Raw genomic sequence first — 22,780 nt, 5'->3', positions numbered from 1 at the left:
TCTTTTGTATTGATTTTATGGTATTTTAACGCAGAAGGAGTTAGAAGATCAGGGAGAAGGAAAGTTTTAGCATGCCCGTAGGAAATGTTGCATTTCTCCCTTTGATTTTTGACATTCCTCTATCACACCTTTGATCTTTCTAAATGTCTAATCTAAATGTGCACAGCTGGGAGATGATGATTTGATGAGGAATCGAGTGAAGAAGAAACCTTTAAAGCACAAATTATAAAATGTTGCTATCTACAAATTGTAAAAAACAAGTGTAACAGGAGCTTTTTTTTAATTTGGTTTATCTATCGTCTCTATTGCTGAGGCTCCACTAATAAGGCGAGTTACACTTGTCAAATGCTGCCAGCTTAAATATATTTTTGATAGAGTTTAGTGTGAAATTTCGTTTGTGGAGAGCGAAATCAAGAAGTGCGATCAAAGCTGCAGTTTGTTTGGTGAAATCTAGACCGGTGGCTACGCTCCAACAAACCGTTGCCACACAAACCCACACACATCTGATCACATGATCCCATCCAAACCTTCGCCCCAGCCTCTACACTGCGCTACACCCGGGGAGCCCCCGTGAGCCCCCTTTTTATCGGCAGCAAAGACTGAGAAAAAGAAGGGTGACAATTCATTTAATCCCTTCATGAATGCTCTTCTTCTCTCTCGGGGTGGTATTGAAAAGATGCTCCAGGCTTTCTCCCAGCAAAGCGGCAAGTGAAGAGGCCCCTGTGAAATATTTTATTCAGGCGACGCCAAATTTTGTACTCTGCTCACACACACAAGCGCACATACAAACTGCTGATTTTATGAAAGAGGCATCTTTGTCCTATATTTCCGTCTTGTAGCTGCGTGCACACATTTTCATATTCAGTAGGACAATATTATTCTAGACGGCAACTTTGAAAATGAAAGCTGAAGGTTAGTTTAACCACTTGAGCCTTAATGTTCCGATTGTTCCCCTTACATGTTCTCCTTAAGTAGCATTGAAGATGGATAAAAACACTTAATATCACATTCCCCATTGTCTTGTTCCTACACTTCACTGATGTCGTGTCACATTTCTGCACTGTACATATTCTAAACACACATGCAAATACAAACATCCTCGCACACATGGATGCTCTTTTCTCCATCGCTCTCTCTCTCTCTCGTGTTTTAGTCATTACCCGGAGACCGGCGATTATGTTGCAAACAAACACACGCACTCTCTTTCACACTTTCTCCATCCTGCCGTCTCACCTCATTAGATGTGTTCACGTGTTGGAGCACCTCATTCTCCTACTACCCACCCAAACAGAGGCCCTTACGTGAGTTAATGAAGTGGAAGTCCCCTGGCATTGTGTGGCCCTTGAACATGTTTCTACATATTGTACGTATCTCGAGTTCTGAGTGTGGGAGTTCCAGTGTTGTGTATGGTTTGCTGTGCTAGTAATTACAAGAGGTGTGAATGTGCTTTTTCACATCGTAATGCTTTTATTTAGCCCCAGCTACCAGGACTATCCATTTTACTTAATGACAAAGCAATTGACTGTAAAAACAACACTGCTCTATGTAAAACAAACAAACAAACAAACAAAAAAAACCCAATCACCAGTAATTTATAAGTAATCAGATTCGGAATTCCTGTCAGCAATATTGCTACAGGCTCTGTGTGCCTCTTTCATCAGTTATTTTCTTAATTTCCTTCAAACGTGGAACTTGTATCAATATTTTTACAACTTGTCAAATATGTTAATTAACAGCAATCCAGTATTTAGATCAAGTGGCTCATGAAAAATATTGTGTAAATGTGAGTTATTTCAGTGTGTCAGATACATTCAGTAAATGTTTCAATTTTATACTGCTCATCTCATTCTCAGGTTGTAGCTACAGGTTGATTCAACTCTCACTAAAAGCGATGGTTATTATAGATCTACATTGTCTTTTATCTTTTAGTTGTTATAACATTAGCGACTTGCAAAAGATGAAAACTAAACCTTATCAGATTTGATACGCAGATTCAATATCCAATCCCAACCCTAGTCTAATTACATAGGCAGTGCCATTTTTTCATTTTATGCAGCAGTCTACTTACACTATGTAAAATGTTAATGGTTTTTTTTTAGATTGTGTCATTTTATTGATATGATGAATCAAACTGGAGAGTAAGCATGGCATTAAGTAAAAGAAAAGATTGTAATTGGTTTAAATAACCACTCAAGTTTACTATAACAGACTGCTGTATCATCTGAGCCATGGAGTGCCTGTTGTGGATTTGTCCTTCCACTGATTTGAAGTCCAGATAGAAAGCTGGAGCTCAGGGTCTAGTGTGAAGAAAAGGATAGGTGACTGTGTAAATAAAGCCTATCTTTACACAGCTACGACCATAAAATAGAGATGGACTTCCAAAATACCGTAGTATTCCTTTAAGTGCTGTTGTTTTAGGTGACATGAAGCAATCTGACCTGTTGATTGGCGAGAAGGCTAAGAGAAACGATTTGCCGGAGGGGCAAATTGTCCCATCCACTTATAATTGTAAAATCACAGAGCAATCAGCGGCGAGGGGCGGCCGGCACAAAAACAAGAGCCTTTCTATATATCGTGGAACTCATTTGGCCCAGTGTGAGCAATGAGGAACAGAAGAGAAGGAGTGGAGAGGGAACAAATGGAAGGAGAGGAAGGACAAAGCTTGGGCTAGAAAGCTGTTTTTTCTTTCTGTCCAGACATTTTTACTCAAAAACATCCCTCAGGTGCAGTACTTATTATGGAGCACAAAATTGCCTAATGTGCTTATTTCTACTGCTAATGCAGCAGGCAAGCAGGAAGACAGGGTATAGCTCTCCAAGGGGAAGTGTACAGTACAATAAGACCTGTAAGCACAATTTAAGTAATTAGATGGTGAGGCCAGAATTAAGGGCCCGTTTGTGCACACAAAAGTACACCACACACAGCGTGCAAATACACACAGAAACGGGACATAGAGTAAGCACACACACACATACACACACACAATTTGTGGTCATCTTTCCTGAATAACTCCAGTAGACTATGATGAAAAACAGCAATAAAAAGCACATTCTAGTTACTCATCCTGTTCCCACTTGTCTCTCTCCTTCTGTTTCCCCTTTTGACCTCTTTACCTCAAAGTCTTATTAACAGTGAATAATAATTTGAGTATAATTTTAACACCCACGCTGTACTCGGCAGGTGGCTACTCATCCTCTTGCGGTTTGAGACAAAGGATGGTGTGATGTAAATTTGGATGAGGAGGCAGGAGACAGAGAAAGAGTGAGATACAGAGAGAGAGAAAGGGAGGAGGAGAGACAGCACTGGAAACAAAGTAGGAGAAAAAAACAGAGAAATGTTAAGTAGGAGAAAGAGGCAGAATGAGCAATAACGAGAGAGTAGTGGCAACATGATGAAAACAGGAATAGAGAAGCAAAGCCAGGAAAGCAAAGAAGAGGGGGGAGGAGCGGGGTGGACAGTGAGAGGAAAATCAGGGAGAAAAAAGGATAAAGAAGAAGGGGGAGTCAGGATAGAAAGTATGTGGGTGTGTGATTTATGCCTGGGGAGCTCTGTGTCTCCCGGTGAGGCTGCCTACTGATTCCCTAACCTGAGAGGCAGAGGGGGGGGAAGGGAAAGGATTATCATCATCCTGTACGGTAGCTTTATGGGGCTTTGAGACTGGGGGGAGAAAAAAAGTGTTTAAATCCAGATAAAACAAGTGAAAATGTGCCAAAGGAGTGAAATAGTTCCCCTTTTCCAGTGCACCTCAGTACAGTTTACCTGATACAGTAGGCCTTTAAAACATGAAATATAAGACAACAAATAAGACAATAAATCATTTTGACATGATTTTTAAAACACAAAATGTTTTTTTTTTCTTTTGGTTGGACTTTGATATTAACAGGCATAAAATTGCAGGGTTTAAAGAGATTAAAGAAATTCATTTATTAAGAGGGCTCCCTCACTGCCCCACAGCAGTTCTGTTTCATCCATAATAAGGCCAGATCAAACGCACATCATACTGGTGTTAGACGCTCTGCTCTGTTTCTAGGATGATAAATATCATGATGTACACTGGAGAAACAACATCTCTTCTCTTACCTCATCTTTATTTCTTAGAGTTTTTTCTTTTTTTATTTTATGGCTCACAAGCTTCTAACTTTATCATTATATCTTCTCTTCATTAAATGTTCAGAGATGAAAACTTCAAGATATAGTTTGACATTTTGGGAAACAGGCTAGTTTGCTTTTTTTGTGGAGAGTTAGGTGGAAAAAATTGGATACCACTAAAATATCTGTTTGTTGAATATGAAGCCAGCAACCAGCTAGCTTAGCTTAGCTTAGCGTGAGAACTGGGTGAAAGAGCTAGCCTGGCTCTTGTCAAAATTCAAAAATACATCTACTAACATCTCTAAAACACACTACTTAACACGCTGTATCTCATTTGATTTAATATCTACACACACAGCAATGTAAACATGTTTTCAGTTGTATGCTGTAGCTTCCTGCTCCAGTCTCTTCGCTAAGCTAAAGCTAATTTCCTTGCTCACTAATTAGCCCGCTATATCTAATTTGTCTAATCTGTACAAAAACTAAACCTTCAGACAGAGCCAGGCTAACTGTTTCCCTGCAAAACTAAGCTAACCAACTGCTGGCTGTAGCATCATATTTAACAGACAAACATGAGAGTTTTATTGATCCTCCCTCTGCAAGAAAGCAAAGTTATGAACTGTTTCTTTAACAGAACATATTGGTAAGAGAGGGAGGTTACATGGGTTTAAATCACAGTTAGTAGTTGGTATTTTGCACAATAACACATACTGTAGCCACTTACTTTATAAGGGCGTGTTATATACTGTTGTTGTAATATCTCTTCATGGATGGATACAAGTCTATTTACCTTGTTAGAATAAAAAATAACCCTCGTGATCCATTTTCAGCAAAGTACAGAACACATCTACCGGTTCAATAGTTGTTTTCTCTGTGTATTTGCCATTACATAAATACTATGCATCAAGCCGGCTTAATTGCCTTGCCTAGCTGGATAGAAATACAAATACATGGTCACACTTGCTGAGAGGGCATTGGTACTTCATACATGCAACCATACAATATACACACAGAGACACACACACTGAACAGTGTAATTTCACACTTCCCTGCTAGTTTCTATTGGCAAACTAACACAATCTAATGGTCTCATACTGATCACACCTGATGAGATGTTATGGTATAGATTAGAACATGCTTGAATAGCAGAATGTGTGTTTGCTGAAAGGCCACAGTGTGCTGCTATAATGCACACCGGCATTACCTGCTGAGTGTTGACTCGTGTATGTGTCTCTCTGTCTGTACAAGGTGTGTGCAATTTGCTTTTGTGAGAGTATATGTTCTAGACGATATTTTCACATCTTTATCAGGATCCTGGAAGTCAGCGTAGTAGCCAATTTGCTGTTTATGTGACTGTGCTCCTCTGTCATCCTACATTACCCATAATATTCCACAAGAAAGAGACGGTGCACATATCCCCCGGGACAGATGTGCACATACATATAGCACACACACACACACACTAAATAACAAAGAGAGGAGTCTGAGTCTATGAACATGCAGACAGTGTATCCTCTTAATTACCTCCTCTTCAGCTGCATCGTACATACTGTAAGAAAACACAAATTGATATAGCTGGCGGCCATCCCACTGCAGGCATTAGCACTTTGTTTACTGGTTGGTATGCTTATCCTAAATTTGTCATCAAAGAAATGATATATGATTTGGCATGCTGGTGTTTAAGTATGCTAGCATGCTCAGCAGACTGTGTGGAGCAGAATTTCAGATCACAATTTGCATTTATTTAATCTCAGGCCAATATCTAGGATGTCTTCAAAGTAATGTATGTTATTAGTGAGATGTAGTTCACAGACAGAAAGACAAGAGGAATCTCAAGTAACATCAATGACCGTCATGAATGCTTTAACGTTGCTCTGTAGAAGTGATGGCTTTCACACTTACAGTACAGTAGGTCTCCATCACTTAAAAGTTCTTGTTGCTGCCTTAGTTCGAAAATAGTAGGATCATTATGGATAGCCACATGACCAACGTGGTAATTTGGTACCAGCATGGGGCTCGTAAGACTAGGAAAGGCAGGACATCACATATAGCCTGAAGAGAAAGCAGATCCCTCGTTTCAGTATTCAACCAACTTCTAGCAATTTTGACAAGAGTAGTGTAGCTCCTGTAGCTTTCAAAATTCATTTCTCAGAGACAAGTCAGCCAAAAGGCACCGCATTTAGCTTCACTTCTTAGTTTGTCATAATTGGTTTGCACAATGTATGCAGAAAGTTCAAACATTATAGTCTTGAATTTAATGAATGTGGCTGCTTTTATTTATACTTAAGCCATGTAAAAAATTATGGAAATGTTACTAGCACCCTGCCAGTATGACTCCTCTTGAAAAATAACACTGGGTTCTTTTTAAACATAACGCTGCATTTTTTTTCATTATATTAATTTGTAAATTATTTTGATTTAATTAATTTATAAAATAGTGAAAAATGGCCATCATAATTTCTCAGAAGCCCAAGGCGACATCTTCAAATTGTTTGATTTGTCCAACCAATAGTTAGCAACCCAAACATGTATGATGTAAAATGATAAGCATGTGAAAAGAAGCAAATTCTCAAATTTGAGAAGGCGTTTTTGCATGTAAAATGACTAAATAAGATCAATTGACTAACAAAAGTATGCTGTTGATCAACTAATTAATTAATAACTAGTTGTTTCAGCACTACCAACATTTAAAGCTGGCAGTGTATTTACCATTTACAGCCTATGTCTAAAACAGGCTGCACTAACTTGCATTGTTGCAGAGCAGCAACATGCTACAGTACATTAAATTTTTCTATCACCATTTCATCTTAATTCTTCCTTTCCCTCTGAGTGTGTTGGAGCAAATGATTGCTTAGCCGCAGCTTGAGAGCACCACTACTATGCTCTGTAAATGTTTGAAATAGATTGCTGTGCAACTGACAAATGCCACAAAGTCATATCTCTGGCACCTGTTTATTTACCCCACAGTATTTAGGCACACAATTTCATTGAGGGATCCAAAAGGATTTTATCATGTGTGCACGGTAGGTTTAAAACCATTAAAGTTAAGATCCAGCAGTTTGTGCAGCAGCTGATAAGTGGGACAGCTTAGCAACATTCAAATGTGGTATGTAATTTGTGCCATTTGAGAAGATTTCTACTTTAAATCAGGAAAGGTCACTGTCCATAGGATGGCAATATTATGTTTGTGAGTGCTGTGTCACAGAATAGTTTATTTTCAAATAATTTTATGTCCAGTAGAAATGGGTAAATAGGCTTTCCACAAACTTTTTCTGAATTTCAGATCTGTGATAGTGCATGTTTGATGGCGGCAGCTCATTTCAACCGATCAAATTGCCACACAGTGCCCACCATTTTGTCATCCTTTGATGTGAGGTTCAAAGGGTTGCAAAGCTGTCAGCGGTTGTCTTCAGATACATCACCCGCAATAAACTGTGAGCTGAAAGCGAGGCAGACCTCTTGACGCTCACGCTTGCTCTGTTTCTCTATTACACTAGACCAAACAGACATTTAGAGCAAGAGATCTCAACCGCCGCAGACAGCAAGCAGCAGAGTTTTCTGGGCCTGTTGGAGGGGAAACATGGACGGTTTCAGGCTGGAAAATACAGCGCAGCCAGGCAGCTCAAGGTCCAACACACACCCAAACAAACACACACGCGCGGTGATGGAGGGAGATGGTGGAAGATGGATGGTCAGGTCAGGGTGATATGACTGCAGAGTGGTGAGGGAAGATAAGCTGGAGACAGACGAGCTTCCCCTCTACCAGCCGACTGATGAGCGGGGGTCTTGAGGAGGGGAGAGGGTAAAAGGGGGAGCAGGGAAAAAAGGAGGTAGTGGTGAAATATCATTCATTATGGCTGCCTGGGAAGCTAGGATAGGTAGAGCTAGGAGATTTGAAAAGAAATTCACAGAAGCTAACAGCTAATTTGTTTGTTAGCTCGAGTGTAGCTCTCTGCAATGCTACAAATGAGAACTTGTAAAAATATTTATACTAATTACAATTACTCCACTTCTAACTCTCTCCACAGCAGTTGTAATCATTCAAATTGCTCATTGCACTACATCACCTCATATCCTTCCTCCTATTTACTGCGTTGAAACCTGTCCAACCGTTGTCACTTGCTGATCTGTGCAATCATCTACCATGACTGCTCTGAATGTTCTGTTACACTGCTTGAATGTTTGTGTCTTCACAACAAGTAATAATGCAGAGGAACATAAACAAAATCCAACAAAACTCACTTCATCCGTGATTCCTCATCTTGTCACTCAGTAATGGTCTTCTCATCACCGATTTGTCTCTTCATCAAGTATGATTCTAGGTCTTTCCCTGCACGACTGATGAAGGAAGAAAAAGGCGCCAATCTTTAATTTAAGGTTTTGCATATAATTAATGCAAACAAGCTGTTCTGCAGAGACTGCGCCAAACTGTAGGCTTTGAATTATTCTGCTTTTTTCCTCCAGACTCTTGGAGTTCACTGTTCAATGAAATGATTGTGCATACAGGACACACACATTCTCTCCCTCACAACTTTGACTAACTGAAACTTCCTTCTCACAGGCAGGTGGCACATCTGTTTTTAATCCCACCCTACTCCTGCAGAATACTGAAAACATATGCAGAGGCAGCAGCTATTTCCTGAATGTGTTGCTTAATGCACACGGCAGTCAGTACATCACCTGCAATGCTCTATACAGTACATATTTTGCAGGCACTCATCATTGCCGGAGACGTGCGCAGCATTTTTTTTTTTATCTGATTGTCAAATCATCAGAATTCCATTTCTAATATTTTCTTCTTGGTAAAGGCTCGGGGCTAACACGGGCACTGACATCAATTAGGTTGTTGTCATTGTGCTGGGAAGGCAACCAAGCATTTTCTTCACTGCAAGTAAGTTGCTAATGGAATTTAAATTCCGAAGTCAGCAGAGTAAAAAATATTTGGAAAATGGTCTATTTACTATACAGCTATAACACCCAACACAGTTCAAATATCTGGTCCATTTTGATTTAAAAGAAACTTTCACATAATAACAGTCATTGTGTCAGCAGTCAATGGAAAAGTCATTGAATCATACCCAAACTAAACAAGTAGATTAGTAAAAGTTATCCTACAGGTGGTGCCATTACTCAGCCGGTAGGTATACAACCACAATATGTCCAATCATGCTTTGGCTTTAACAAAGGGACATGAATAACAGTGTTTACTGCAGTTGTGATATACTTTAACAAGATATGGATTATAGCAACTTGTTCATCATCATAATTATATCAAATCAACACATTTATCAATTTGATGAGAGGACACTTGCTCAACATAGCTTCAGTTACATTTCTAAGCTTAAAATCCAATGTTTATGCCCCCACAGTAATTTTGGGGAAGGTACATAGCAGCAACATAAATAGAAAGAGCAGAAGACAATCTTTTCACTCACTATAGTCATAGTATGGGAGACAATATTAACACAATCATCTTTTTTTTTTTTTTAATTTTACATCTTGGAGGCAGCTCAACAAGCTGTAAACACACAATCGTCACTATACCTGTCACCAGGCTAATATCACATATTGTCATGTAAAGCTGTTATGACAAAAAAGTTATCAAACAGTTGCCTATTTACACGCACAGCAGACACGAGCAATAAATAAATAATCACCAATAGCTAATTTTGAGCTTTCCACTAAAAACAGCTGCCTGCTTTCACTGGAGTGAAGGTTAATGTGAGTGATGAGACTAAATCAATACAATGAAGTTGTGGGCCATAAAACCAAAACAATAAGCTGAAAGATGCTAAACTGCTCAGTAGAGCTGAGGGGAACTGCAGAGTTTGGTGATGAATCTCTGTGAGTTTGTCACTACACATAGTCCTTTTATATATTGTTTGCACAAAAATATTAATTAGTGCAGCTTTTCAAGTGAAATATTCTGATATTCAAGTAAAGGCAGCAATAAGATTATTTTGTTGTGTATATCTTTGAAATCTATTGCTTTCTGACACATCGTCCAAGAGCCACAATATCGCATGCCAACGAATGTAAAGACAGGGCTTTGGGTGCTCACCGTTCATTGTGGGTACATGCCCTTGTGAAGGATATTACATTATTGATTACCAGAGTATTTAACCACTACCAGTCTTCTATATTCCATTGTTACTCAGGCTGCTTTTAGATAAAGGCGATGAATTCTTCTCTATTCAATTCTATTGAACCCGTTTACATGGAACTCCACAGTTTCCTGCTTTTACCATAAATGATTTAGTTTTAATCTTTTGCTTCTCTCTCTACTCCCCCTCCAAATGTCCCCACACCCTTTCTCTCTCTCTCTTCTCTCTTCTGATAATCTGTTGTCGCTGTTTGACAAATGCCATCACGCCGAGCCTCGAGGACACCGTGTCTCTGCTTAGAAAGTGTCCTTTATGAGGACATTGTACTGCAACATTCTGCTCCTCAGAAAGTCACCACTGGCAATTCCTGCACTGTGTTTACTTCCTTTATCTCAGTTAACTTTTTCTTCTATCTTACAGTAAAGTTAATTTCAAGCCACTCTGGTTTCTGAAATCTTTTTATGCCATGGGTATCCTGTAGAGGAAAGAAAACAACAATGTTTTCTTGTCACTTGAGGGTGGGCCCATCTCTAGCTCTCCTCCTCAAAGGGCCTCAGATGGCACACTAAGCGGAGTCTCAAAGAGTGGACGCCAACACAAGATGGGAAATAATAAAAGCAAAACAACAAACCGCAATGCTTTAAGCATGGCTGGTGAATCAAACTAATTAGCAGCTGAGCGCCTTGGATATTTAGTTAGTCATCTGAGAAGCCCATTAAAAGGCCCCTCTCATCCTCTCCTACTACTCTTTGCTCACACAGTAAATTTATTTCAGCAGGCAACACTTTGAGCATTATATTCTCCTATCTTAACATGTTTAGCCTAATTTTCTGGCCTCCCTGTTTTTACAGATCCTTTATTTGGGTCATTGGGATATTGAATCACAGTTGTACAGTACTGTATGTGTTGCTGTTTAATGGGTAACATCTTATTTAGCACCATCGCTGACCGTAAAAACTAACAGCATAATCACAGAACAGTGAAGTAGCAGTGTAATGGGCTTTATTGACTCTTAATTTGCACTGAAATGTTTCTTGGTTGTCTCATGGGGCTCTTTCATTTTCCTTAAATTGTCATTAGGTCTTGTATTCCTCATGGCATTGAGTTTTCTTCAGTTTGGTAGATAGATAGATATATGGCTAGACATATGGATGAATGGGTAGATGAATTAATGGATGAAATGATGGATGGATGGATGGATTGATAGATAGCTACATAGATTAATGAGACTGAATGAAACTGACTGTTGTTTATGCAAGTGCCCCAAATTGACGTATATTTACATTCAAATGACAGATGCCCTCTAGCAGCCTTAGTAATTATGATTGGATCAAAGAAGGATATCAAATAAGCGTTAGGGTTATATAGTGACATATAACAACATGCATAGGGAGGGGTCAGGGTGGATGGATTAGCCTAGAAAACATTAGACTTTAATATGGGAGATTGCTGTTCCAACCTCCAGTCACCACTGTTTTTTAAAAACCCTAACCCTATCCATGATGTATCTCTAATCTTGAGTAACTACTTACCTTAACTCAAACCATGATCTTTTCCTAAACCTAACCAAGTGGTTTTTGTGCCTAAACTGAACCGAATTGCCACATCACAAAATGTATTTATTCTTCAACAATGACTTCTAATGGTTTTGGAAGGCTAAGACAAATGATGTCATCCTGCTGATTACTGCTGACTTGTTTAGATGAATAGATGAATGACTATTTGAATTGGAACATGTTGGATACTTGAATGGATGGATACATGGGTAGATGCATGAATGATGGATACATACATGGATGGGGGATGAATGGATTGAAGGATACTTGGGTGGATACCTGAATTGATGGATGGATGGATGGATGGATGTTCCCTTGAATGAAATTTAATTTGAATTCCTAGAGGCTTCTACAAGGGGCCAATAAACAGTGTTGTACTGTATTACACCACATATAGTGGCTGGTGGAAACATGGGAGAAAGCTCTCTTCTAAACAGCTGTTGTCTGTCGGTGTGCCCCCTAATTGGAGCATTATAGCGATTTCTGTTGAAGGAATGTTAGTATTTCAAGAAAAGGCCAAGCCACAAATTTCAGTGCCCCACACAGACGCACACTGAGCCTGTGCTCAAGCCCGTCCTAGAGCAACCCCAGCCAAAATCAATATGACGAAAAGGTCATTGCTATTCCAATCATAGCCAAGCCTGTTCTCTCTGTTTACTGTATATGCTGTGTCTCGAGAAAGCACAAGAAACCTCCCTATGTGGCGTGGTATCAGTGAAATGAAGGCACAGTTCTGTTGGGGCTAATGTCATGCATTTATTTATCTTATTTTGATGCATTAAATGATACAGTGAGGGTGTGAGCGGTATAATTGCTTTGGTGTTTATTAGATGGACTTCTGCCAATCTGAAAGATCCCTACTGAGCAGATCCGGCCTGTGGCACAGATGGTATAGACGAATGCTAGGGGCAGCCAAAATGAGGGAAGAAAAAAAAGTCAAAATTTTAAACTTTTACTATTTTTTGTTAATACTATTTTAATACTATTGTTTCAAAATATTACAAAAAAGTCCACAACAACCTCACTACATAGCAAAGCCTATTAAATAGATCCTATTTTCTGGGTTGCCTGCAGCATCACCAGCCCCCCACATCCCCCCACCCCACTGACTGTGAAACGTGATACGATTACCTTCAGTAGCCTAATTCAAATACATCTTGTCAAAAAGACCAAAGCCCTCTGGTGCCTTGGGAAGACAAAGAAGAAGAGAAGAGGAGGAAAAACGTGAAAAAGAGAGGTAATGTGTGATGAATGAATAGAGCTAGAGTTGATGTCAGTTAACTCTTGCTATTTATAACCTACAACATAATTCTGAGAAATACACTGTTTCTTTTAAGTGTGCTGCTGCCTCAAGGAACCAGGTATACATTTTTATTGACATCTTAGTCTAGTTAGCTAACATTAGCCCTGTTTGTAACATGTTTTGTGCATGAATGCTAGGTGTAGGGGAGACCGGGGGCAATTATAACAATTTTTGGTTTTGAAGTCATTACTCAAAAACCTTTTGAACTATTTGGACACAGTTTTCAAATAGGTAACTTGTATCTGTGTTCTACTTGTTAAAAGCCATCAAATGTTTTTAGAAGCAATGTTAGAGTCACAATATTGATTGAAACACTACAAGTCAAATGTTACATCTGCCTCCACATGCAGGGGCGATTGTAACAGCATATGGGGGCTGTAACAACACACATGATACCTTCATATAAATACCAAGGACCACATTAAACTCCCAATAATATAGATATATAGTTAAAACAATTTAATATCAATTGAATTGATTCCAGTTTAACTAAAGCATTATAATTAATCATAATTATACAAATATAAAAACAGTTTCTAATGAATAAGCAACAGAAACAGTATCAAGAAAGAGACTCATCAGACATTTCTCCGTTCTCTTTTGAAGAGCGGCTGACACTAAAATGAGAATTGTGGTCCACCTTAAAAGTCAGTCCACCTGAAGTGAGCCTGGTCAAGTTAAGCTAACGCGTTGTTGCTAACTTCGGGGCTAACCCCCTTCGCTGGATGAGTATTTTCTTTGTCTTGAGGAGCTGCAGCATTTATTAACTGACAAACTGTAGTCTGTACTGTACATTTACTGCCAGATTGACAACTTAATGCTAAACTTTTCCTCTGCTCTGCTCGCATCCACGTCATGTATCTGCCGCTCGCCCTTTGCGCTTGCGCAACTACACACGCACATTTACGCACACACGCACTGCCTTATGCCTTAACGGAGTTACGCTACTCTTGTACCTTTCACATAGATGTCCTTTGAAGAACAAAGAGAGGAAGGATGACTAAAAAAAATCCACAATAACGCAGGGTTTTTGTGGTCACACAGTGTACGAGTGAAAATCATTAGTAGCCCGTTGATGTTAATGATCGTCTGAAATTTTAGCAGTGGCGCTCATAATTTTGCAGCGGCGGTGCACCACTGCTAAATGAATATAGGGGAAACACTGTAGATCATCTCGTACCATGTGCATAATGAGTTTCATGGCTCTGTCTCGTTTTTGATTGGTGCAATTTGAGATGTTACAATTGTCCCCGGTTAACTCTTGCTGTTTGTGTTTAGAATGTTATAGGCTATATTGGGGCTTAGGTGCTATTATTGGGTGGGTTTCACCATCAGCAGCCTAATATAACACCCAATGGTCATATATACTCCTCTTCTCTCTTCAGATGCACTTTTGAAATATTTTAATCCCACCCCTGCAAATATCCTGGGCCACCTGCAGACACCTTGTCCACCTCAGCACCTTCCAGCAATGCAGCATCGGGTTTGTTAACGCTGTTTTTATTTTGTTTCTAAAATAAAGAAAATCTCAAAGACATAAAGCAATGCAGTTTCTGTGTGAGTGTATGAACATTGGTGGTGGAACTAGCTGCCATGCAAGGGGCACCAGCTAAAATCTTATCCTAAGGCACCAAATTGGTCAGGGCCGGTTCTGCTGCTGAGAGTGAGAGAACTCAAAGAAGCTCTATCAAGATAAAGGCTCCGTCTGATTCCCACAATCACAGACTAGCTGCAGTCATTGTACGGCCGTCAGTCAAGTTATAACTTATACCAACTCTTCTCTGCAGTCAGGTTTGGTCACCATGTGTTTGGCTGTCAGTGATGGAGGAGGTGAGGACATCTGTTCTGTTAATCTGTGGGGCCAGAGCTTTTTTCTCTCTCTCTCTCTCTCTCTCTCTCTCTCTCTCCCCTTCCCTCTGTACTTGAGGTTCCTGAGGACGCAGCACGAATGTCAGGCTTCGTCTCCAAATCTAACACACTGCAGCGAGCCAGTGAAATCGCTAGGTGTCCACCATCTGTGTGTGTGACCTGCCAAATGCCATGTCATCATCATCACCATCAGTCAAACCCACATCAGTCTGTGTGTGAATCTGTGTGTGTGTGTGTCTGGAAGTAGGAAATAGCTTTTTGTGCATGGTTTACGTGCATGATTGCACCTCAGGTCTTTTGTGTATGTCAAGTTATTCTTTGTTAATCCCCATGAGGTAATTTGTCCTCTGCTTTTTGACCTATCCTAACTATTTAGGAGCAGTGGGCAGCCACAGTGCAGTGCCTGGGGACCAACTTCGCTTCTGAGACCAGTGTCTTGGTCAAGGGCAATGGCAGGACTTTTACCTTATACCTAATATACAGGGGACTGATATTTGCATCCAGTGTCCCAGGTGTGATCAGGGAAAGATCATGAAATTGCTTCAGTACTGCAAAAGTCAATGTGCCCTGTCTCATGCCTCAAATCAGCATTGACTTTCTCATATTTAATTATCTTTTCCAAAGTTCAAGTCCTTGACATGCATTGTAGGGCAAACAGACATAAATTTGTTGTGTTGTATTTTGTTGATCAAAAAACTAAGTCAAGGCATCTGAAATGTATTTCCGAGTGCAAATTAGTTATCTATAAATGACATTTTTTATTAGACACAATTGGTGCATGTTTATGTGTTTTTAAGTTTTTACATTAGTGGTTGCAGCATCTACAGTATGTGTTCTGTCATTGTGACAACATGTCACCTGCTTGTGTGCCAGTGTGTGAAGAAGCTTGTGTTTGTGTGTGTGTGTGTGACACCTGACCACCATTCATCTGTCCATCTGCTGTGGAGTCTCTAACAGGTTCTGGCTGCGTCTTCTGTCAGATGGCGGCTCTGATGCAGAGCTCATATCTTGCAGTCTTACGGCTCCAGCATGTTGTATTCTCTTACCTCTTGTGAAAATTACTAGACACTTGGGGTCTTCTTCGCTACCTGCTTTCTGAATACGCAATAACATTACATGGAGGAAGGAGAAGGAATCAGATTGTACATAATGCTGAAGTCTTTTCTACAGTGATTTTTCTATGTTTGGAATTAAGTGGAATATTTTTGCTTAGCAATTCTTGAAGTTGATTATGGATACTAAATATCTTTAAAAATCCTGTTTTATATGGTTTATTCCATGCAAACCTTAGCTGCTAGAATATAAAAAATACAGCACATCTTTTAGGTCAGACTAACCTGACTCTGCAAAACGGCAAATGTCAAAGCTTTAATAGGTTGAATCAATATTGTTATCAATGAAGCAATTAGTGCTACAAACATCTTAATTTATTTTGCAAACATTACAGACAAAACCTTTATATGCCAAGAAAGGTGTTTGAAGGGATGAATCTATGATACCAAATGCACAAGATCAACCCCTAAATTTCTCTGAAAGTGTTTTATGCAAATGAAGGAAGCTTCAAAGGTGTATAAGCCTTTTTTCCATCCTAATTTCCATTTTTAATTGACATTTTTATATGTTGTTACTAAATTTCAAGTGAGTTACAGTCGAGCGGAGCCTGCCAGCCGGCGTAGGCAGTATTCAAAATTCATCTTCAAACAACTCGATCACCTCAATCTATGGAGTCCCCAGTGATGAGGGACCTGGCCTTCGGGCTGTGTTATTCTATTATAGAGCAGCTCATGAAAAAAACAACTTCCTTTCTGCTCATCCCCAAAATAAGATTTCGATTGATTAAATGCCACTGTTGGAAGGGAGCATCATCAGCCTCGACCATAGTCTCTCAGCGTGTTGCCACTGCTTCAAATGGGTGGAGTTCTGAGAAAGTCTGGGAGAGGGAAGATGAATGTATAGAGAGGCAGAGAGGAGGATGGATGTATAGTGGAATGTAGAGAGATGGAAAAGAGGAGAATTGAGGGGAAAGAGAGAAACAGGGTGATGGATGGTAGGAAGGATGGTGGGGTGTAGAAAGAAAAAGCGAGACTGAGAGAGATCTGCCCGATCTGCAGCATAATCATCCAATGTGTCTCCGTCTGGCTTGGCGAAAACATCATTAAGAAAACCCGAGGTCGTCTGGGTTCACAGAGCCACAGAGGCTCAGCCATGCTCCCTTCCCTCCTGCCACTCAATTTGTATAATTTACCTCCCTTCCAAGCCTCTTTTGAAAAGAGCCTGTTTGACCCCTAATGTGGAGGAGTCAGAAAGTTGCGTCTAAATGAAATGGATGGCTGAGAGACTCCCTGCGAGTGTGTGGCCAGTCAATAGGCTGGCAGGGAGATGCTGATGATGATTCTAGGAGATTGCCGCACTTCGGTGGAGTTGTTTAAGTATGCATGGTGAGCGAGAGAGCGAGACAGAAAGACGAAGAGACAAGAGAGGTGGTGATGGGAAGAAAATGAAAAGTTGAAGTGTGCCCTTCCCTGAGGTGATTTGTACTAGTGACCCCAGATTGAAGGGATGCTCAGTGGCATGTGTACTCCTGCGAGTCCTCTGCAAAAGGCGTACGTTCTGTTTATGTTTCTTCCTCAGTCATGATGAGGCTGCACTCTAAGGGATGGAGGGATGGAGGAACAGAGGGGTGAGAGTGTATGGTGCAGTGGAGGAGTGATTACCCTGCGTGGAGCTGAGGGATGAGAGCCGAACGGGTATTTTATTTTGTCAATTGGAGTGTGCAAATGGAAATGTCAGAGCGGCCGGAAAACTAATGAATCTGATAAGAGAGATGCCACCTCTCTCGCCGAATGCCTGATCAATTGCCATTGTCTTTTCTGGGTGCTGATGTTTTTCGTTGTTATTTTTTGATTGTTTTCTCCGCCTGGCCTGGCTGTTTGCGGTTAAGAGTTTGATGGTGAACTTTGAGTCAAGGAAATAAAGGAATTGATCTAAGACGAGAATCAATGCTTTCATCTGGTACTTACAAGTCTGGGCCTGTGAAAAGTGATTTTGGCTTAGAGTTCTCTAACTCAGTTAGCAAAGTAAACAAACAAAAGAGGGTGTCCTAGCCCCCAAACAATTTAGTTTTCTCTGCCAGGATCAGAGTTAAAAAACGTCAATTTAGTCTCGCTTATTTCCACATTTCCATTTAGTGACAGATACAAGCTGATAGTCAAATTCCCTAATGGCAATAACAGAAAACAAGTTGTCTCACTTCAATTAAGTCAAGTAACTTCCATAACCTTGGAGCATTTTTGTGCATCAGTAACACAAAGTGACAGATGTGCTTAGTTTAAATTTAGACTGACAATGATCCAGTGTGTCGGGGCTTTGTGCTTGTTCAGTCACAATTTCTAGCTTCTTGATGAGTGTTGCAAAGACTGCAAGCGCAGCGCTGGATGAAAAGTAAACCCTGCATTTGCACTATTCTATTTTGACAAGCGGGCTAATTTCTGCCCAGGGTCATCAATATTTCTGACACTTCAGTGGTGGCATAAATATAGAATGAATGTCCCTTTGTTGTGCTCGGGGAGTTACATGTCTCTGAGCATCAACAAGAATCACTTGGATCTGTTTGTTAGCTTGTTCAGTCAGTCGACAAGACTGTCGCTGGTCCCTCCGGAGTCTGTCTGCTTTCAATATCATGCATCATAAACAATATCCAATTTGGACTATTGAACTATGAAAAAACACTGCGCAAGCTGGCTGACAAGAAATCAACCAGCTGTATGAGTGATGAGTAAAAGCACTAGTTTGAGGTAAAATTTAAATTATGTCGGGGTATGATTTTCTTCTCATGAGTGGGAAAAAAACATGATTGTCTGATCTAAAGAAAATAAAGATCTGTCCATAGAATAGCAGGCTGTCATATCACAAACACTTTATAAAAAAGGTATCCACATTCATTTGACTACCTACCTCAACCACTCACTAACGTGGCTTTGGTTGAGTTAATGTATATCAGAGTATCTCGATCTGTCTCCCGATTGCTGTGGGCTTAAGACCTCTTTGTTCTAAGAGCGGTCCCATTCCTTTGATTGAATCCCCCTCATTACCTCAGTTCCCTTTTAATTCCTATCAAGCTCAACAGCTCCTCTTACATTTTCTCACCTTGCTAATCCTTCGCTGGAGTCGTGAACGATGGCACTTGCTCAATCTTTATGCCCGCCGTTTGAAGCCAGCGGGGAGGACTCTGCACCAAGCGTCTCCCGGCTCCAAAGGAAAAGCCAATCGAGACAGAAATAGTCGTTTCTTAGAATCAAGATCCAGCGAAGAGCCTTTTCCACTAATGGCCTGCAGGACTTAGAGAGAGGAGCCAGGCCCTCGTTATCACCCATGTTCTTTTGGACGCACTTCAGAGCACTGAGGAAGGCTTTCTCTTTTGACAGAATTGAGACAGGGCTTACAAATGGCACAAATCTCTACAGCTAGTCGCACAGAGTACATAAATAGAGGGTTTTAGTCATATTCATTAACACCCTGTAAGTCTTTCTGAGCCTTTTTCTTGACACATTTTTCTTTCGTGTAACATTCACTGATCTCAACATATTCAACAGTTAGCCCTCACAAAACTGTGCAGTGGCTTTTAATTCCCTAGTGAGAGAAAAATGTTTTAACATGGCCTCAAGAGGGAATAATTTGTTATTGGCACAATAATTAATATGATGGTATTCCACAGTCTGGTGATAATTCCACTATTAACATAATACAATTTAGTAGGTCACTCAGTATTTTTTTATTTCATAGATGAACAGCTTTCAGTCAGCAGAAACATCATTCTGGATGCGTACATTATGGAGGAGAGCAGATTGCCAGACTGTTAACTACCCTGCTCCCTTCATTTCAATTGCAAATATTCTAGATAGCTAATTTATGTTAAACACAATTATCATCAATATGAAATGGTCATTCTGTCTCGCCGTGATCTAATCTAAACTGGTGGATTTGTCTTATCTGGAGATGAGATGAAAAGGGAGACGCTGGAGAGAAGAGAAAAACACAAATATCAAAAGGAAGAGCTAATGGAAAGAGAAGGAGATCTATCAAAAAAGATAATGAAGATCAAACACAGGGCTTTGGTTATTGTTGTTCATTTTTTCAGGTAAGCGTGTAATGAGCTGAAGGAATACGGTTGTTTTGTATAACATAATGCAAGCCACATGCTGCTTCACAGTGTATGGAATCACACAGAGCCGCCATCCACACATACAGGGGGGAGGATGATTGATGGTAGACCACAATCATTTATGTGTTCATATGGGGTGTACCAGCAAGTTTAAAATATTGGTGTAAGCAATCCTGACAGACAGCAGGGAGACGCATATGCAGACATATTGTCTATTTCTTCCTGTAGCTTGATTAGGGCCTGAGTAAGGGACAATACTGATTAGTATCATGTGTAAAAATGTGCTTGACATGCAGTCAGTGTGCACTGGCATCAATAGTGATTTGAAACATACAAGGGAAAGAAGTACAGCACTTTATCTGCACTGATTGCTTTTGCCAGCACTGCAGGTGTTCCTCCACTGAATGGCCCTCGTGAGCCTCGACCCCCATCTAATAAAAATCCATCCCTCTCTCTACCCAACGCTGCCATCATTACATCAAAGAATAAGGCCACCCGTTATGATGAAAGAGACGCATGGAGCCATTTTATTTAGGCCATGGGCCACCTTGCTGCCTCATTCCTATAGTACACAAATTCTCTAGAGCTTAGAAAAGAGCTGCGACGCTAAAATGCATTTTAGACAACTACCAGTTTTTTTCGGAGGTTAAGAAGAGATAAGGAATAGCAATAATCACACTAATTATGCATTGACGAGGAGTGAAAAAGAGCAAATGAAAGTTAAGTGCAATCCCCTTATAGATACCCTGAAAAACACCATATCTCTTGGAAAAAATATTACCCGTTCCACTAGCTAAATTAATTACCAGATTGAATGATTATGTCATTACCTTTAAAGTTTAAGACCAAAGCCCTGTCTGTCATCGGTGCATACCTGAGATAGCTTGATTTGATTGTTCATCCATTTTACACAAGCCAGTTTTTTCAGTTGACTGAATGTAACTAAAAATGTATCCAGAGCTGTCGTCAGAGCAACAAGTCCTTAAGCCCAAACCTGCAAAAATGCAAGTTTATTTAACTTTTTTAAGATGAACACTTTACATGAAAGAACATATAACTCCTTTATTCATCTCTTTGATTTCAGATAAAAATCTGTAGGTTGTCAAGAAACCATCAAGATATGTTATCTAATTATAATAATTTAATTTCACAATAAAGAGCTCTGTATACAGTGTCTAAACATGAACATACAAGACAAAAGAAGAACCCATCTTAAAAAAGGAACCAATCCAAATAAGCAACTAAATGTTAAATGTCTGTGTTATCAGACATTTCATTATGACGTTATCATGGGAATTTGTCATTTAAACAATAATGTAATAAAAATTTAATGGCATTATATGTATAGATATATACGCTTAGACTGAAACAAGTGATTTTAAATTGCAGTCAGTTTATAAATTATGGGCAAATTATTTAAATCCAACTGATACTCATTTACGCACAATTTAATCACTGGTTTTACATTGCCTTAAGTCTGTTTTGAGAGGTTTGTCATGTTTTATTTCAATGTACACCTCAGCTTTAACTTAACTACTGTACAGTTGCAATGAAAATGTGCTGTTTGTATAATGCCATGATGCCTGCAAGCCAATCTCGTGTAGTGCAATAATATTATGAGCCAATTATGTTGATCGTGGTTTTCACCCTTGACTCATGTTGCCTTCATTTCAAAGTAATTGCGCACTGCTATTCAAGATAATGTTTGATGGGTTAAAACCAACAAAATAATTTTAACTGACTACCATAATGAAAGCCCGGATTAGTCAAGCTATGTTTGAAGAATGGGACCCGAGCACATTCCAGCCAACAGAAAAATACAAGGTTTAGTCAGAAACAAACATCAAAAACGTACACAAGCACTGGTACATTAGGATTTCAAATGTTGTTTTTTTCATTTTAACTTAATTACTCTTTTTATCATCACTGCCAGCCTGTGTTAACACCTCACTCACTAGTCAAAAGAAACACAAAATCACTTTGATGTGCCAGTAATTATGCTCATGCTTTTTACTGAGTATCATAAGTGTTTGATGCTGTTGTGTTGCCTTTTACTGTTATAGTGACCACATTGCTTAATTTAGTTTTCTGCTCTCTGCAAAGCTGCAGTACATAGATTTGTAATTGCTGCAAAGAGTAAAATAAAGTGAAATAACAGAAAGTTGACAAAAATTGGTACTGTAGTGGCATTAATGAGACACCAAAAACATATTTTTACGTTCCTTTTTCATGTATGTTTCTGTATTACTCCCGCTAGACTGCATTTTAAAATAACACTTGCACACAACCTTTTCAGTTTGATTAGATAAAACTCTGTTTAATTTTATAATTCCCTGTCATTTTCCTTCTCCCCCTCTCAAACGCTCCCCTGGATATATGAAAAATTGTGACAGCTGGCGCAGTCAATTTGACCAGTGCATAATTACCAGTGAGTGAAGTGTTTTTTATTCACACTTTCGTAAATATTAGTTAGAAGGGCATTCAATTTTTAAATCACAGAAGTCTATGAGACTGGTATCCTCTATGTCAAAACTCAGCTGTAACTAACGGTTACCAAGCTCTTCTTTAAACCTTCCATCTGCCTAATGGAGAGTAAAGTCTGAGTCATTCAAGCAGGTCTTTTTACAGATTGATCTGAGTGAAGCATTACGTAAACAAGCCCGCAGTAAAAAGGTGATACTTACACAGGGACTGTAAC

General features: G+C 39.7%; 1 long non-coding RNA gene across 3 annotated transcripts in view; it reads left to right on the top strand.

Moving 5' to 3' along the window:
* LOC137175687 (uncharacterized) overlaps positions 1–22,780 on the top strand; it is a 262,964-nt gene that overhangs the window by 149,676 nt on the left and 90,508 nt on the right. Inside the window, exon 5 of one of the 3 annotated variants that reach the window (XR_010925687.1) lies at positions 14,438–14,528. The exons of 1 other annotated variant lie outside the window; for it this stretch is intronic. This is a non-coding gene — a long non-coding RNA (uncharacterized lncRNA). Of the gene's footprint in view, positions 1–7,586; positions 7,605–14,437; positions 14,529–22,780 lie in introns of those variants that run through there. One more of the 3 variants, XR_010925688.1, reaches the window with a different exon arrangement.

Source organism: Thunnus thynnus, chromosome 23, assembly GCF_963924715.1.
Source record: "Thunnus thynnus chromosome 23, fThuThy2.1, whole genome shotgun sequence".
NCBI classification, from domain to species: Eukaryota; Metazoa; Chordata; class Actinopteri; order Scombriformes; family Scombridae; genus Thunnus; species Thunnus thynnus.
This window is presented reverse-complemented; position numbering and strand designations above follow the sequence as displayed.